This window comes from Heterodontus francisci, chromosome 34, assembly GCF_036365525.1.
Source record: "Heterodontus francisci isolate sHetFra1 chromosome 34, sHetFra1.hap1, whole genome shotgun sequence".
NCBI lineage: Eukaryota > Metazoa > Chordata > Chondrichthyes > Heterodontiformes > Heterodontidae > Heterodontus > Heterodontus francisci.
Genome location: NC_090404.1, coordinates 36989457 through 37001815, shown reverse-complemented (window position 1 = coordinate 37001815; position 12359 = coordinate 36989457). Strand labels below are relative to the sequence as shown.

At 45.7% G+C, this 12359-nt stretch overlaps 1 pseudogene; it reads left to right on the top strand.

Annotated features, from left to right (window-relative positions):
• The first annotated feature begins 12001 nt into the window (after window positions 1-12001).
• LOC137349440 (U2 spliceosomal RNA) lies at window positions 12002-12110 on the top strand (annotated as a pseudogene).
• Window positions 12111-12359: the final 249 nt, after the last annotated feature.

Genomic DNA, 12359 nt, shown 5'->3' with positions numbered 1-12359 from the left:
GCAATTCTTTCAGATAACTCAACTTTAGAAAAGTCTCAATCCCCGCCATTGTCCCCACAGTGACTGACAAATTAGTCGATTGTCTCTCTACACTGCTGTCAATGTGACATAAATTCCAACTGATGTCTCTTGAAATTGATTTTCACATGGATTTGTTCTTCTAGCGTGCTATATATTTTCTTAGGCTCTTTCTGATCATCTTCTGATAAGCCTGAGGTATGTAGTTTATGAAGACCTTCGATTCCAATAGCTATCTGAATTTGAACTGCTAGTTTATCTGGTTCTGGTGCAGCCAAATCAAGGAACCATAGCTTTATCATATGTTTGAAAAGTTTAAATTTGGGAAGAGGATTGTGGCTTTCCAATTCATATGTGGGAATTTAACTGACATCTTGCTGACATTCCTGGGATTTTCCATGATTTCCTAGGCCGGAAGAAACTTTCCAATTTTCATTCACTGGAAGGTTTCAATGTGTTACAGATCTAGCTGCCTGCAGTACTTTTACTTACCATCACCTGTTTCTGAACTCGATGGCACTGAGGGTCTGTGGCCCTGTTGCTCCCCTTCACACAGTTTTTCAGGCACTGTCCACAAAGTGGTGTTTTGGCGTGAACAGCACCATGATGTCTCAAATAGCTGTAATGGCTGTGATGGTTTTTTTCAGCATTTTATTTTAAGCCTGCCTTTGAATCGATCAGCACTGGCCTTTTCCAGTCTTTTTTAAGCCTGCTTTTGAATTAACTTACACTGGCCTGAACGAAGTCAACTGATCACACCCCCTTTGACACTGAACCGGTGTCCCCTCAGTACAGTTACTCACTGTTCCCAATGGAGTACTGCCTGCTGATAGTGTTTCACCTCTTAGAGCTCTGTTGACAGCTTCTGCTCCCCTTGCAGAATGCTGCTGTCGTCCCAAACTCAATCTAATACTCTCCCAATGTGCCTTCAAAACTCAAAATCTTCGACAAATCATTCACTGTGACCATATTGTGTTTCCTCTGTCCTTCAATCGCAACCACACCAATCAGACAGATCGGACTGTTAAACTATATTGTGAGTTCTTTATTTAAAGATTGCTTCCATTAATGTGCGTAGCATTAAATCGACTACGCGATGTGTTTCAACCTTGGATTACCTTGCCAAGGTCAAAGCTGACCTACTGTTTCTGCAGGAGTGTGGAATACCACACCTCAGCACCTACAGGCAGTGGTCGCGATGGTGGTCCCACGGGCCATCAATCTGGTCGGGGGGTAATGACTGCCGTTCCTCCGGCCTGGGTATTCTGCTGTGGGGAGGTAACTTCACCATCTCCGAAGTTAAGGAGGTGGTGGGCGGCCGCCTCCTCGTAGCAGACGTGATGTACAACAACGCTCCGCTCCGGTTGATCAACGTGTACGCCCCGGTACAACGCAGCGAGCGGCTGACCGTCTTCCAGCAGCTCCCACTGCTGCTGGCGACGTCCAGGCCGGTCATCCTAGGCGGTGACTTCAACTGCATCATCGATGCGGCTGGACGATCCGGCAGTGACGACAGCAAACTGGACGCTACGTCCAGATTCCTAATAGAAACAGTTAAGGATGCCAAACTGCACGACGTCTTCAGCAAACCTGCAGACGGAGCGCAGCGCAGATACACATGGTCAAGATCGGACGGGTCTGCCCGTTCCAGGATTGACTTCCTGTTTGTGTCCCGTGCTGTCACGGTCGGATCCACCGACGTCAAGCCGGTGTTCTTCTCCGACCACTGCCTCTTACTGGCCGACTGTCACTTACAGGACGACCAGCGGGTTGGCAGAGGGACGTGGAAGCTCAATGCGACACTGCTGACCCCAGAGAACGTTGAGGAACTCAAAAGGGATTACAATGGTTGGAGGACCGTGAAACCCCTCTTTGAGTCTCCAGTTCACTGGTGGGAAGCGATTAAGGAGAACATCAAGAGGTTCTTCATCCACAAAGGTGTTCAGAAGGCGAGAGAGAGACAGAGGGAACTGTCCCGACTCCAGAAAATTATGCAAAATCTACTCCGGTTGCAGTCAATGGGGGTCGAGGTCAAGGAGGACCTCCAAGAGGTGAAGAGCCAGCAGGCCTCGCTCTTTGCCAAGGAGGCCTCCAAGATCATCTTCCGGTCCAGAGTCCGCTCCATCGAGCAGGATGAGACGTGCTCGCGTTACTTCTTCCAAAAGGTACACAGAGAGAGCTCTGTTATCAGCAGCCTGAAGGAAGAAGATGGCTCGGTAACGTCTTCGCAGCCCGACATACTCAGGATCAGCAAATCCTTTTATGCTGGGCTGTATGACGCGAAGCCCACAGACAGCAGAGCCTCCCAGTCCTTCCTGTCATCTATCACAGAGGTCTTAGATGACAGCAGGAGGGAGGGACTGGACAAGCCGCTAACTCTGGACGAGCTGACAAAGGCCGTCGAGTCTTTCGAGACGAGTAAAACTCCCGGGAGCGACGGCTTACCGGTCGAGTTGTACTCGGCCCTGTGGGACTGGGTCGGCCCAGACCTGCTGGAAGTAGACGAGAGTATGCTCCTGGCCGGCAGCATGTCAGAATCCATGAGAAAAGGCATCATCACCCTCATTTACAAGCAGAAGGGGGAGAGGGCAGAAATCAGAAATTGGCGGCCCATCTCACTGCTTAATGTTGATTACAAGATTCTGTCCAAAGTCATAGCCAGTCGAGTCAAGTCTGCTCTGGAGTTGGTGATTCACCCCGATCAGACCTGTACTGTACCCGGCAGGAAGATCTCTGATAGTCTCGCGCTACTCAGGGATACGATCGCCTACGTACGGGACAGGAGGGTGGACACCTGCCTCATCAGCCTGGACCAGGAGAAGGCTTTTGACAGGATATCGCACACCTACATGATGGACGTGCTTTCCAAAATGGGGTTTGGGGAGGGAATCTGCAATTGGATCCAACTGCTCTACACAAACATCAGTAGCGCAGTGTCAATCAACGGGTGGGAATCGGAAAGTTTCCCGATCAAATCTGGAGTCAGACAGGGCTGTCCTCTGTCCCCGGTCTTGTTTGTTTGCTGTATTGAACCCTTTGCTGAGTCTGTTAGGAAGGATGCGAGCATAAGAGGTGTGACAATCCCAGGCAGCGGAGGCACTCAGGTCAAAACCTCCCTGTACATGGATGACGTCGCCGTCTTCTGCTCGGATCCGCTGTCCGTGCGCAGACTGATGAGCATCTGCGACCAGTTCGAACTGGCCTCGGGAGCCAAAGTTAACCACGGCAAGAGCGAGGCCATGTTCTTTGGCAACTGGGCTGACCGATCCTTTGTCCCCTTCACCGTCAGGTCAGATTACCTGAAGGTGCTGGGGATATGGTTCGGAAGGGCCGGGGCGTGCACCAAAACATGGGAGGAGCGAGTAGCCAAGGTACGACAAAAGTTGGGCATGTGGGGGCAGCGATCTCTCTCCATTGTGGGTAAGAACCTGGTCATCAGGTGCGAGGCGCTCACGTTGTTGCTCTACGTGGCGCAGGTCTGGCCCATACCCCACTCCTGCGCCGTGGCGGTCACCCGAGCCATTTTCCGCTTCGTCTGGGGATCTAAAATGGACCGGGTCCGGAGGGACACGATGTTCAAATCTCTGGACATGGGCGGGAAAAATGTACCCAACGTGGCCCTCATCCTGATGACCACCTTCGTGTGCGGCTGCATCAAGCTATGTGTAGATCCCCAGTACGCAAACTCCAAGTGTCACTACGTGCTGAGGTTCTATCTGTCCCCGGTGTTGCGAAGGATGGGCCTGGTCACATTGCCGCGGAACGCACCATGCAGTTGGGCGGCGCCGTACCACCTATCCTTCGTGGAGCAGTTTCTGCAGAAAAACACCTTTGACCACCGGTCCATCAGGCAGTGGTCTGCACGGAATGTCCTCAAGGCCCTACGGGAAAAGGAAACGGTGGATCCTGTCGGATGGTTCCCCGAGCAGACCGTCAAAGTCATTTGGCGGAATGCCTCATCACCAGAACTTTCAAACAAGCACCAAGACGTAGCTTGGCTGGTGGTGAGAAGGGCCCTCCCCGGCAGATCCTTCATGCACACCCGAAGTCTCGCCCCCTCCGCACAGTGCCCCCGCGTTGGCTGTGGTGGGGAAGAGACGGTCGCCCACCTCCTCCTGGAATGTGCCTTTGCAAAGCAGGTGTGGAAAGAGATGCAGTGGTTTTTGTCAAGGTTCATCCCAAGCAGCTCTGTAACACAGGAGTCTGTGCTCTACGGGCTGTTCCCAGGGAAGCACACCGAGACAAACATCAACTGCTGCTGGAGGACTATCAATTCAGTGAAAGACGCCCTTTGGTCTGCCCGAAACTTGCTGGTCTTCCAGCGCAAAGAGTTGTCCACCACCGAATGTTGCAGACTGGCACATTCCAAGGTCCAGGACTACGTGCTGAGGGACGCACTAAAGCTTGGGGCAGCCGCAGCAAAGGCTCAATGGGGAAAGACCACAGTGTAAGGTTCCCCCACCAAGCTGGACTGAGGGGCTGGATCAATGGGAAACCCCTCGAACTGTATCGTTAATATTCTCAATTGCTGTAAATGTAAAACTGTAATTGACATGACAATTGTGAAACGGAAAGGTTGGGAAGAAACACATGACAGTATTGAAGGAAACTGATCTCCCTTGCAATGTTTGTATTTTTTGGTGCTGTTTGGAAACTGTTTGGCAATGTAATTTTTACAGATGTTTATGAATAAAGTATATTTGGGAAATAAAAAAATAAAAAAAAGATTGCAGCAGTAGGTGTGGAAAGAGATGCAGTGGTTTTTGTCGAGGTTCATCCCAAGCAGCTCTGTAACACAGGAGTCTGTGCTCTACGGGCTGTTCCCAGGGACGCACACCGAGACAAACATCAACTGCTGCTGGAGGACTATCAATTCGGTGAAAGATGCCCTTTGGTCTACCCGAAACTTGCTGGTCTTCCAGCGCAAAGAGTTGTCCACCACCGAATGTTGCAGACTGGCACATTCCAAGGTCCAGGACAACGTGCTGAGGGACGCATTAAAGCTTGGGGCAGCCGCAGCAAAGGCTCAATGGGGAAAGACCACAGTGTGAGGACCCCCACCAAGCTGAACTGAGGGGCTGGATCCATGGGAAACCCCTCGAACTGTATCATTGATATTTTCATTTGCTGTAAATGTAAAACTGTAATTGGCATGACAATAGTGAAAGGGAAGGGTTGTGAAGAAATTCATGATAGTATAGAAGGAAACTGATCTCCCTTGCAATGTTTGTATTTTTTGGTGCTGTTTGAAATTGTTTGGCAATGTAATTTTTGCAGATTTTTATGAATAAAGTATATTTTGGAAATAAAAAAAAAGATTGCAGCAGTATACAAATATTGCTGGAGAGCTCTTACTAGTGTGTCTTGCTTGGTCAATAAAACACATTCCAACTATTGTGTCACGTGTCAGACAACATCCTACCCTCCCTGATGATGTATACAAATTATGGACAAACCCACTCAAAGACACACGACAACAACAGCCACCATCAGCGATCTGTAGACATGTACTCCAAGGTCCCTCTGTTTCTCTATATGTCTTCCATTTATTTGTATTCTCTTGCCTTGTTAGCCTTTGCCAAATACATCACCTCACACCTATCCGGTTTGAATTCCAATTGCCACTATTCTGCACATGTCACTCGCCCATTGATATCTTTTTGCAGTCTACAGCTTTCACTTCATTATCACCCATAAAGCCAAGCCTCCTTCGACAGCACCTTTCAAACCCGTGACCTCTACCATCTTGAAGGACAAGGGCAACAGATGCATGGGAAGACCACCACCTACAAGTTCCCCTCCAAACCACACCCCATCCTGACATGGAACAATATCACCGTTCTTTCACTGTCACTTCATCACAATCCTAGAACTCCCTCCCTAACAACACTGTGGGTGTACCTACACCACATGGACTGCAGTAGTTCAAGAAGGTGTCTCACCACCAACTTCTCAAGAGCAATTATTGATGGGCCAGCGATGCTAACATCCAGGAACCAACAGAAAAGGGAACATCGAAGAACGTCAATTCTCCTGGGTGACAATCAGTTATTTGGTAATTTGAGAAAACGTAAGGCAGCATAAAACATCCAAAGCAATTTCCAAATGAAGCCAGCATTTATTGTCCATCCCTAATTGCCCTTGAAAAGTCAATGGTTTGCTCGGTCATTTCAGAGGACAGTTAAAAGTGAACCACCTTGCTGTGGGTCTGGAGTCACATAGAGGCCAGAGCGGCAGATTTCCTTCTTGAAATAGTATCAGTGAACCAGAGAGGTTGTTTCAGCAATGGATGACAGTTTTGAGCCGCCTTCACTGAGCAGAGTTGAAAAGGGCCAGATTTGCATGAGTTCATGATAACTGGAACGTATCCACTGCTGCTGCGGTTGGATTTGAGCTCATAGGCCATGGGTGTGAGCTATGGGCTGTGGATTATCAGTGCCATAACAACACCATGTACCCAAAGGAAGCACATAAATCACTGCTGGTCGAAGGATTGGTCTGTATAGGGATTGAATCCATGACCTTCACAGTATTAGCAGCACACGCTCGCCAAGTGAACTAACAGCCCCCCATGCAAGGCCTGGATGTTAATATTAATGTTTCTGGTCTGTCACCTTTCATCAGAACTCTGTTCCTCTCTCAGCAGATGCTGAGTATTTCCAGCAGTTACTGTTTTGATTTCAGATTTCCAACATGCACAGAATTTTACTCTTATTTCTATTTTCAAATGTTTTTGGCAAAGTCGATCTATCCAGAAACCCTGGATTACCAATTCAACAATGCAACCACTCAACGTGCAATTTGAATGAATTGTGCTTGGAAATTCGTCTCATTTCCATCTTCCAAAACAAAGACCTCGATTCACAGGATAGTCCTGCAGAAAATAAAGGTCAAATAAATCAGCTTTTGTTTAAACACATTGTTGTCGATTTGTTGTCTTTCCCACCTGAGTGTTTAACATCACCTGGCTGGAGTTCAGAAAGGACAATCTGGGGGAGGATCGTACAGCAGGAACAGAACTTCAGCCTGAACACAGTCCTTCAGGATCATGGCACTTTGGTCTTTCTCATGTCTCTTCACTGACAGCAAAGTCCCCATGTGGGTTAATCCTGAGGCCTGTAAGAAATGTGTCCCAGCCGCTCTCTTCCAGGTGCAGAGCTCCTGGGCACGGAACAGAAGGTTCCTTTACAACAGTGAATGCTGGAAACGTGCTGTCAAATCAGAGATTGGTGTAAAACTGTGACCTGTTCCTGACTGAAAGTGAAACGGCAGGTATAAGTTTCCAGTCTGAAAATTAATATTGTATTACTCTGTGGAGATTTAATGTGTTTGTGTGACAAGTCCTGAGTCTCCAATTTTTACACAGGTGTTAACTCATTTAAAATAAACCTTTTGAAATGAAATAAATCTCAGTCTGCATTAAAATAGCAGAAGCAGGAAGTCACTTCTGGTACAATTATACAACAGATATTTAATCTCCAGATAAAGAAGGACCTGCAGCGTGTTTCCAGGAATTCCATGTTTTATTGATGTGTGAGTGTTAGACACCAGGATAACTAAAAATACACAGAACATCCACAGGAGTGCTATCATGTCAGTTACTCTGCGATCACTCCCACAGTGTAACTCCACCACTGACCCTGCTGAAGGTTGTAGGCTGAGGGAGTGGAGCCTCCAGGAGTGGACTGTGGTGTGAGAAAGCTGGGTTTCAGTATCCTGACAGATACATGGTGAGGAATCAGAGGAATCCTTACTAAGGAACCGTCTGGGGTTTTACCTGCCAATGTTGGTCTATGGGTAAATGATGCCTGACTCCCTCAACTGTCTTAAATTTAACGCAGTTTGGAACAAGTTGAATTCAGTTTCTAGAAGAATATGGACAAATATCACCTGCAGTAAGATCACGGCACAGTGGTACAGTAGTTAGCACTGCAGCCTCACAGCTCCAGGGACCTGGGTTCGATTCTGGGTACAGCCTGTGACCGTGTGGGTTTTCTCTGGGTGCTCCGGTTTCCTCCCACTGCCAGAAACGTGCAGGTGATCGGTAGGTTGTCTGTTGTAAATTGCCCCTCGTGTAGATAGGTGGTAGGGAATATGGGATTGCTGTAGGGTTAGTATAAATGGGTGGTTGTTGCTTGGCACAGACTCGCTGTTTCAGTGCTGTATCTCTAAATCATAATAAAATGAAATTGAGCGAGATGGAATCAGCCATTAGAGAAACTGAGAGATCTTTGGAAAAGAATATGATGCACAATGATGGTAATAGTGGCAAAAGCTTTTCCAGCTACATCAGGAGTGAGAAGATGGATACAGATGGTTTCGAGACACTGAGAGACAGTTCAGGACAGATTGAAACAGATTACCAGGCTATGACAGAACTGTTAAATGACTATTTCACATCAGTCTGCACTCCTGTGGATGATGCTCAGATTCCAGCTGTGGGATGTGCTGCTGACAATAACATCATAAATATTAAATTAGAAAGGGATTGTCATCCTGGATAAAATAGGAAATCTCAAACCTGATGGTGTTCCAGGTCCAGATGATATCTACCCAAGGGTGTTTAAAGAGATGGGACGGGTGATCTGTGAGCCCCTTGTCTGTATATTCAACAGCTCAGTAGAGGCAGGGATTGTTCCCTGAGATTGGAAGGTTGCTCACGTAGTTCCCATTTTCCAAATCAGAGCCAGGAAACTACAGACCCATCAGTGTGAGCTCGATTACAGGGAAGATGTTTGCAGGGATCCTAAGAGATGCTGTTTCTGATCACTGGGGAAGAGAAGGAGTCATTAGAGATACTCAACACGGCTTCAGAAAAGATGATCATGTCTTATAAACTTGTTTGTGTTTTGTTTAGAAGTTGCTGTGTTGGTGGGTGAGGGGAATCCGTTTACATTGTCTATCTCAGGGTGTAATCCAACAACATAGAGGTTGTGGGGCTGAAGGAGGTGAGCTGTGGTCTAACTAGTGTTTTGTTCCAACATAACCACTCTCCCATTTTCCATTAACTTCAATGTAATGAAAACTGGCAGTTTGAACCTGTCAGCATTTGAACGATATTTTCAAATGACTCGAGGGTTTCTTACAGTTGGGATCATTCTTTATTCTGTCCCCTCGAGGTGTTAGAGAACAGAAATTCTCCTGCATCTAGCAATCTAGTGTGCTGGGGCAATGGTGACATAGTGGTAATGTCATTTGATGCTGTCCTGTTGGTATGGGTACAAACCACACCATGGCAACTGGTGGAATTTAATTTCAATGAATTTTTAAAAATTCTGCAATTGAAAGCTAGTCTTAGTAATGATGTTATAAAACTATCAGTGATTGTTGTAAAAATCCATCTGATTCACCAATATTCCTTATGGATTGAAATAATGCTGTCCTTATTTAATGTGGTGTATATGTGATTCCAGACCCACAGCAATATTGTAACAGAGTTCACTGTTTGGTGCAGTGTCTTGCAAAGTTTCAGCTTAATTACAAGTGATTATAAGTAATAATGCTTTCAAATATTGTTATAGTAACCATAATATGTGTAAGCTCAGTTAAACATGGTCTGAGGCTGAGAAGCAAAGCCTGATGCTGAACCAAGGTTATGTTAAAAGAAAACTGGCAGAGCAGCGAAAAAGAAACCTTGAATTAAATGTGAAAAGAATGTCCTGATATGTTTGAAACTAACAGATAGTGAAAGACAGAATATTAATTAAGTTACAATAAAAACAGAAGATTTAAAGCTTCGAAGATCTGTTATCACTCGAGTAAAAGACATTGCTGTACCTCATGTAACAATTGTATGAATTTCTAGATAAGAAATAACAAAGCTGCAAGAAAATGGAACAAAGAGATACCAGAAAACTAAGCATAAATTTCATTTTAAAGTTTTGAAAAATGATGATGGAACAGAATGAGTGAGATAGTCCAGGCGTGTGTCAGCTGCTAAAGAGGCTCAAAGGCAAAAAAGGGTATAAAAGAATAGCCATTGAACATGAGAAGCAGAACTAGAAACCCAGAGGAAGAAAGAAGAGAATCTTCAGAGAACAGAACCCAGCAAGAGAAAGAGAGACCGGACCACAGTCACTCGGAGGGCTACCGCCGAGGTTCTGAGTATCAGCCTGTGATTATTGTCTTTGTTAAGTATTACTTCTTTGCACTGAATGTAAACTGCTGAATAAATCGACAACACTTATAACCAATATATACCTGTACCCATAGTGATTTGTTGTAGTCACGAACAAGTCACCCTTGTTGGATTAAATTGAACCCTGAATCTAGGAAAGCTACAACTGGCACCCCAGATATCAATGAAGGACGTCTTCCCACTTGGGTAACAAATAGACATTTATCAGGATGATCCTGTTATCAGGACGATGCAGAATTCTGTAAAATTAGGAGTCTGATTGAGGTTCACCTGGTCAAGCACAAATGTCACAAGGTGGGGAACCAGAAGCTATTGGGACTAGTAGTACACATGCCCAGTCTTATGAATGGAACCATGCCTAATCCTCTGTTTAGAACAGAAAACATAGGGGTTATGAGGGAAAGTGTCATTAATCGATTCCTGACATCACTTCAATGGTTGATCCAGTTGGAAGAACTAACTTGGATAGAACGAAACCTACAGGGATACAGAACAAGCATGGATATCCTCATTTGCCCATATGATTTATATGATCATTAAAGAGACACATGTGCTTTTAATTGGAATGGGAAGGGGTTGAACTGTACTGTGGAAGTTACAGGTTCATCAGATGTGAGAGCTAGAACGGCCTACGTACAAGAAGGGAAGTCTTGTTTTATCACCTTAGAATACTATTACCATCACGGGGACTTAAATGTTCAAACCTGGGACCGACTGTATTACACCAGCCAAAACCACAGTGATCGGGGGAAAACCCACCTCGCCATTGAGATGCCTGACCAACAGGTCTTACTAGTAAAAGATGGCTAGAACATAAACCTAGAGGCTTATGTCACTAAATTTGGGTACCACATCCCTGAACTACCTATAACCTTAACAACATTAATAAGTCAAGTGAACACCTCCCAACACCGTTATTACACAGTACAGCAAGGAAATAAAACTATAGCTAAGGAAATTCCAGGGGTAGGGGATTTATCACATTGGTGGGAAACAGGGTTAAACATGGAAATTCCCCTCTGGATTAGAATAATTTCACATGTATTGATTATAACCCAGTTATTGGCACTAATATACTGACTGATCCACACTTGCTACTTGAAGCACCTGGTGTGCCAGACAAGATCACAATTAAACATAATCACTGCACAAAATGTCTTGGAAATGAGTAAATATGTAAGTTCAAAGTATGCAAGAATTGCCCTTGAGGTGGGGATATTGTAAGATAATTCACTGCTTGGTGTATTGTTTCAAACCCACTAAGATCACCCAGATAGGGAATGATATCATGTTCCCTGTACCTACTCATAACATCACTGAAATCAGAGTTGACTTTGGAATGCAGGAGGAAGTATTGAAGACAATGATTCAGTGGAGACACCCCATACCCCCTCTATCCTTCGATTTATAATCCATAATTAAAATATTGTAACATCCCAAAAGCACTGGTTTAAGAAGTGACAAGAACATGAACAAAGAGAGAAAGGAATTGGAAATCTGGGGGAAATAGACATAGGTGGGAAACAGTTGTGAATACAAGTCAACATCCCTGACTCAGAACTATTTCTCTTCTGTTCATGTTGATACAAACGATGGTCACAATTGTAATAATAGTCGTCCTCTGTTACTTGAAAAATCTTACCTCAAGACAGCTGAAGCACACTGAATTGAGCTGGAACCCAGCTCTTGCGTCTAAAAGAAAGTAATAGTCAATGAAGAGTAAAGTAATAGTCAAGTTTCCAGGGGGCAGTGCAACTTTGATAGGGTCGCACGGAGCCCACGGTGGAGAAACTGGGCTACTCTGAGGAGGCGGCTAGACACCGGCAGGTCGGAGCTGCACGAAAATAAGCTTCTCGGCCTTTTGGCTAAGATCAAGTGTAGTATCTGTTCTTATCAGTGCTTATTTGATTGAGAAGAGACCATGATCATTGCCTTTTGATCCTGGGGAAGCTTTGAGTAAAATGGTGATAACCAATTTTCGAGCTTCGGGCCAGGGAGTGCGCAACACCGTTCGGGTGGTCGTGAAGGACAAGGAAGGAGATGCACCGGTCGATCGCACCTTCTTCATCAAGAAAATTCTCTTCGATTGCTGCGGATTTCAAGCGACGGACGTCTTCTGCCTGCAGGATTTCCCCAGCAGTGGATACTTCGAGGTGACGTTCCGGAATGTGACGGGATGCATCAAGTTCCTGAAGGCGTTCAA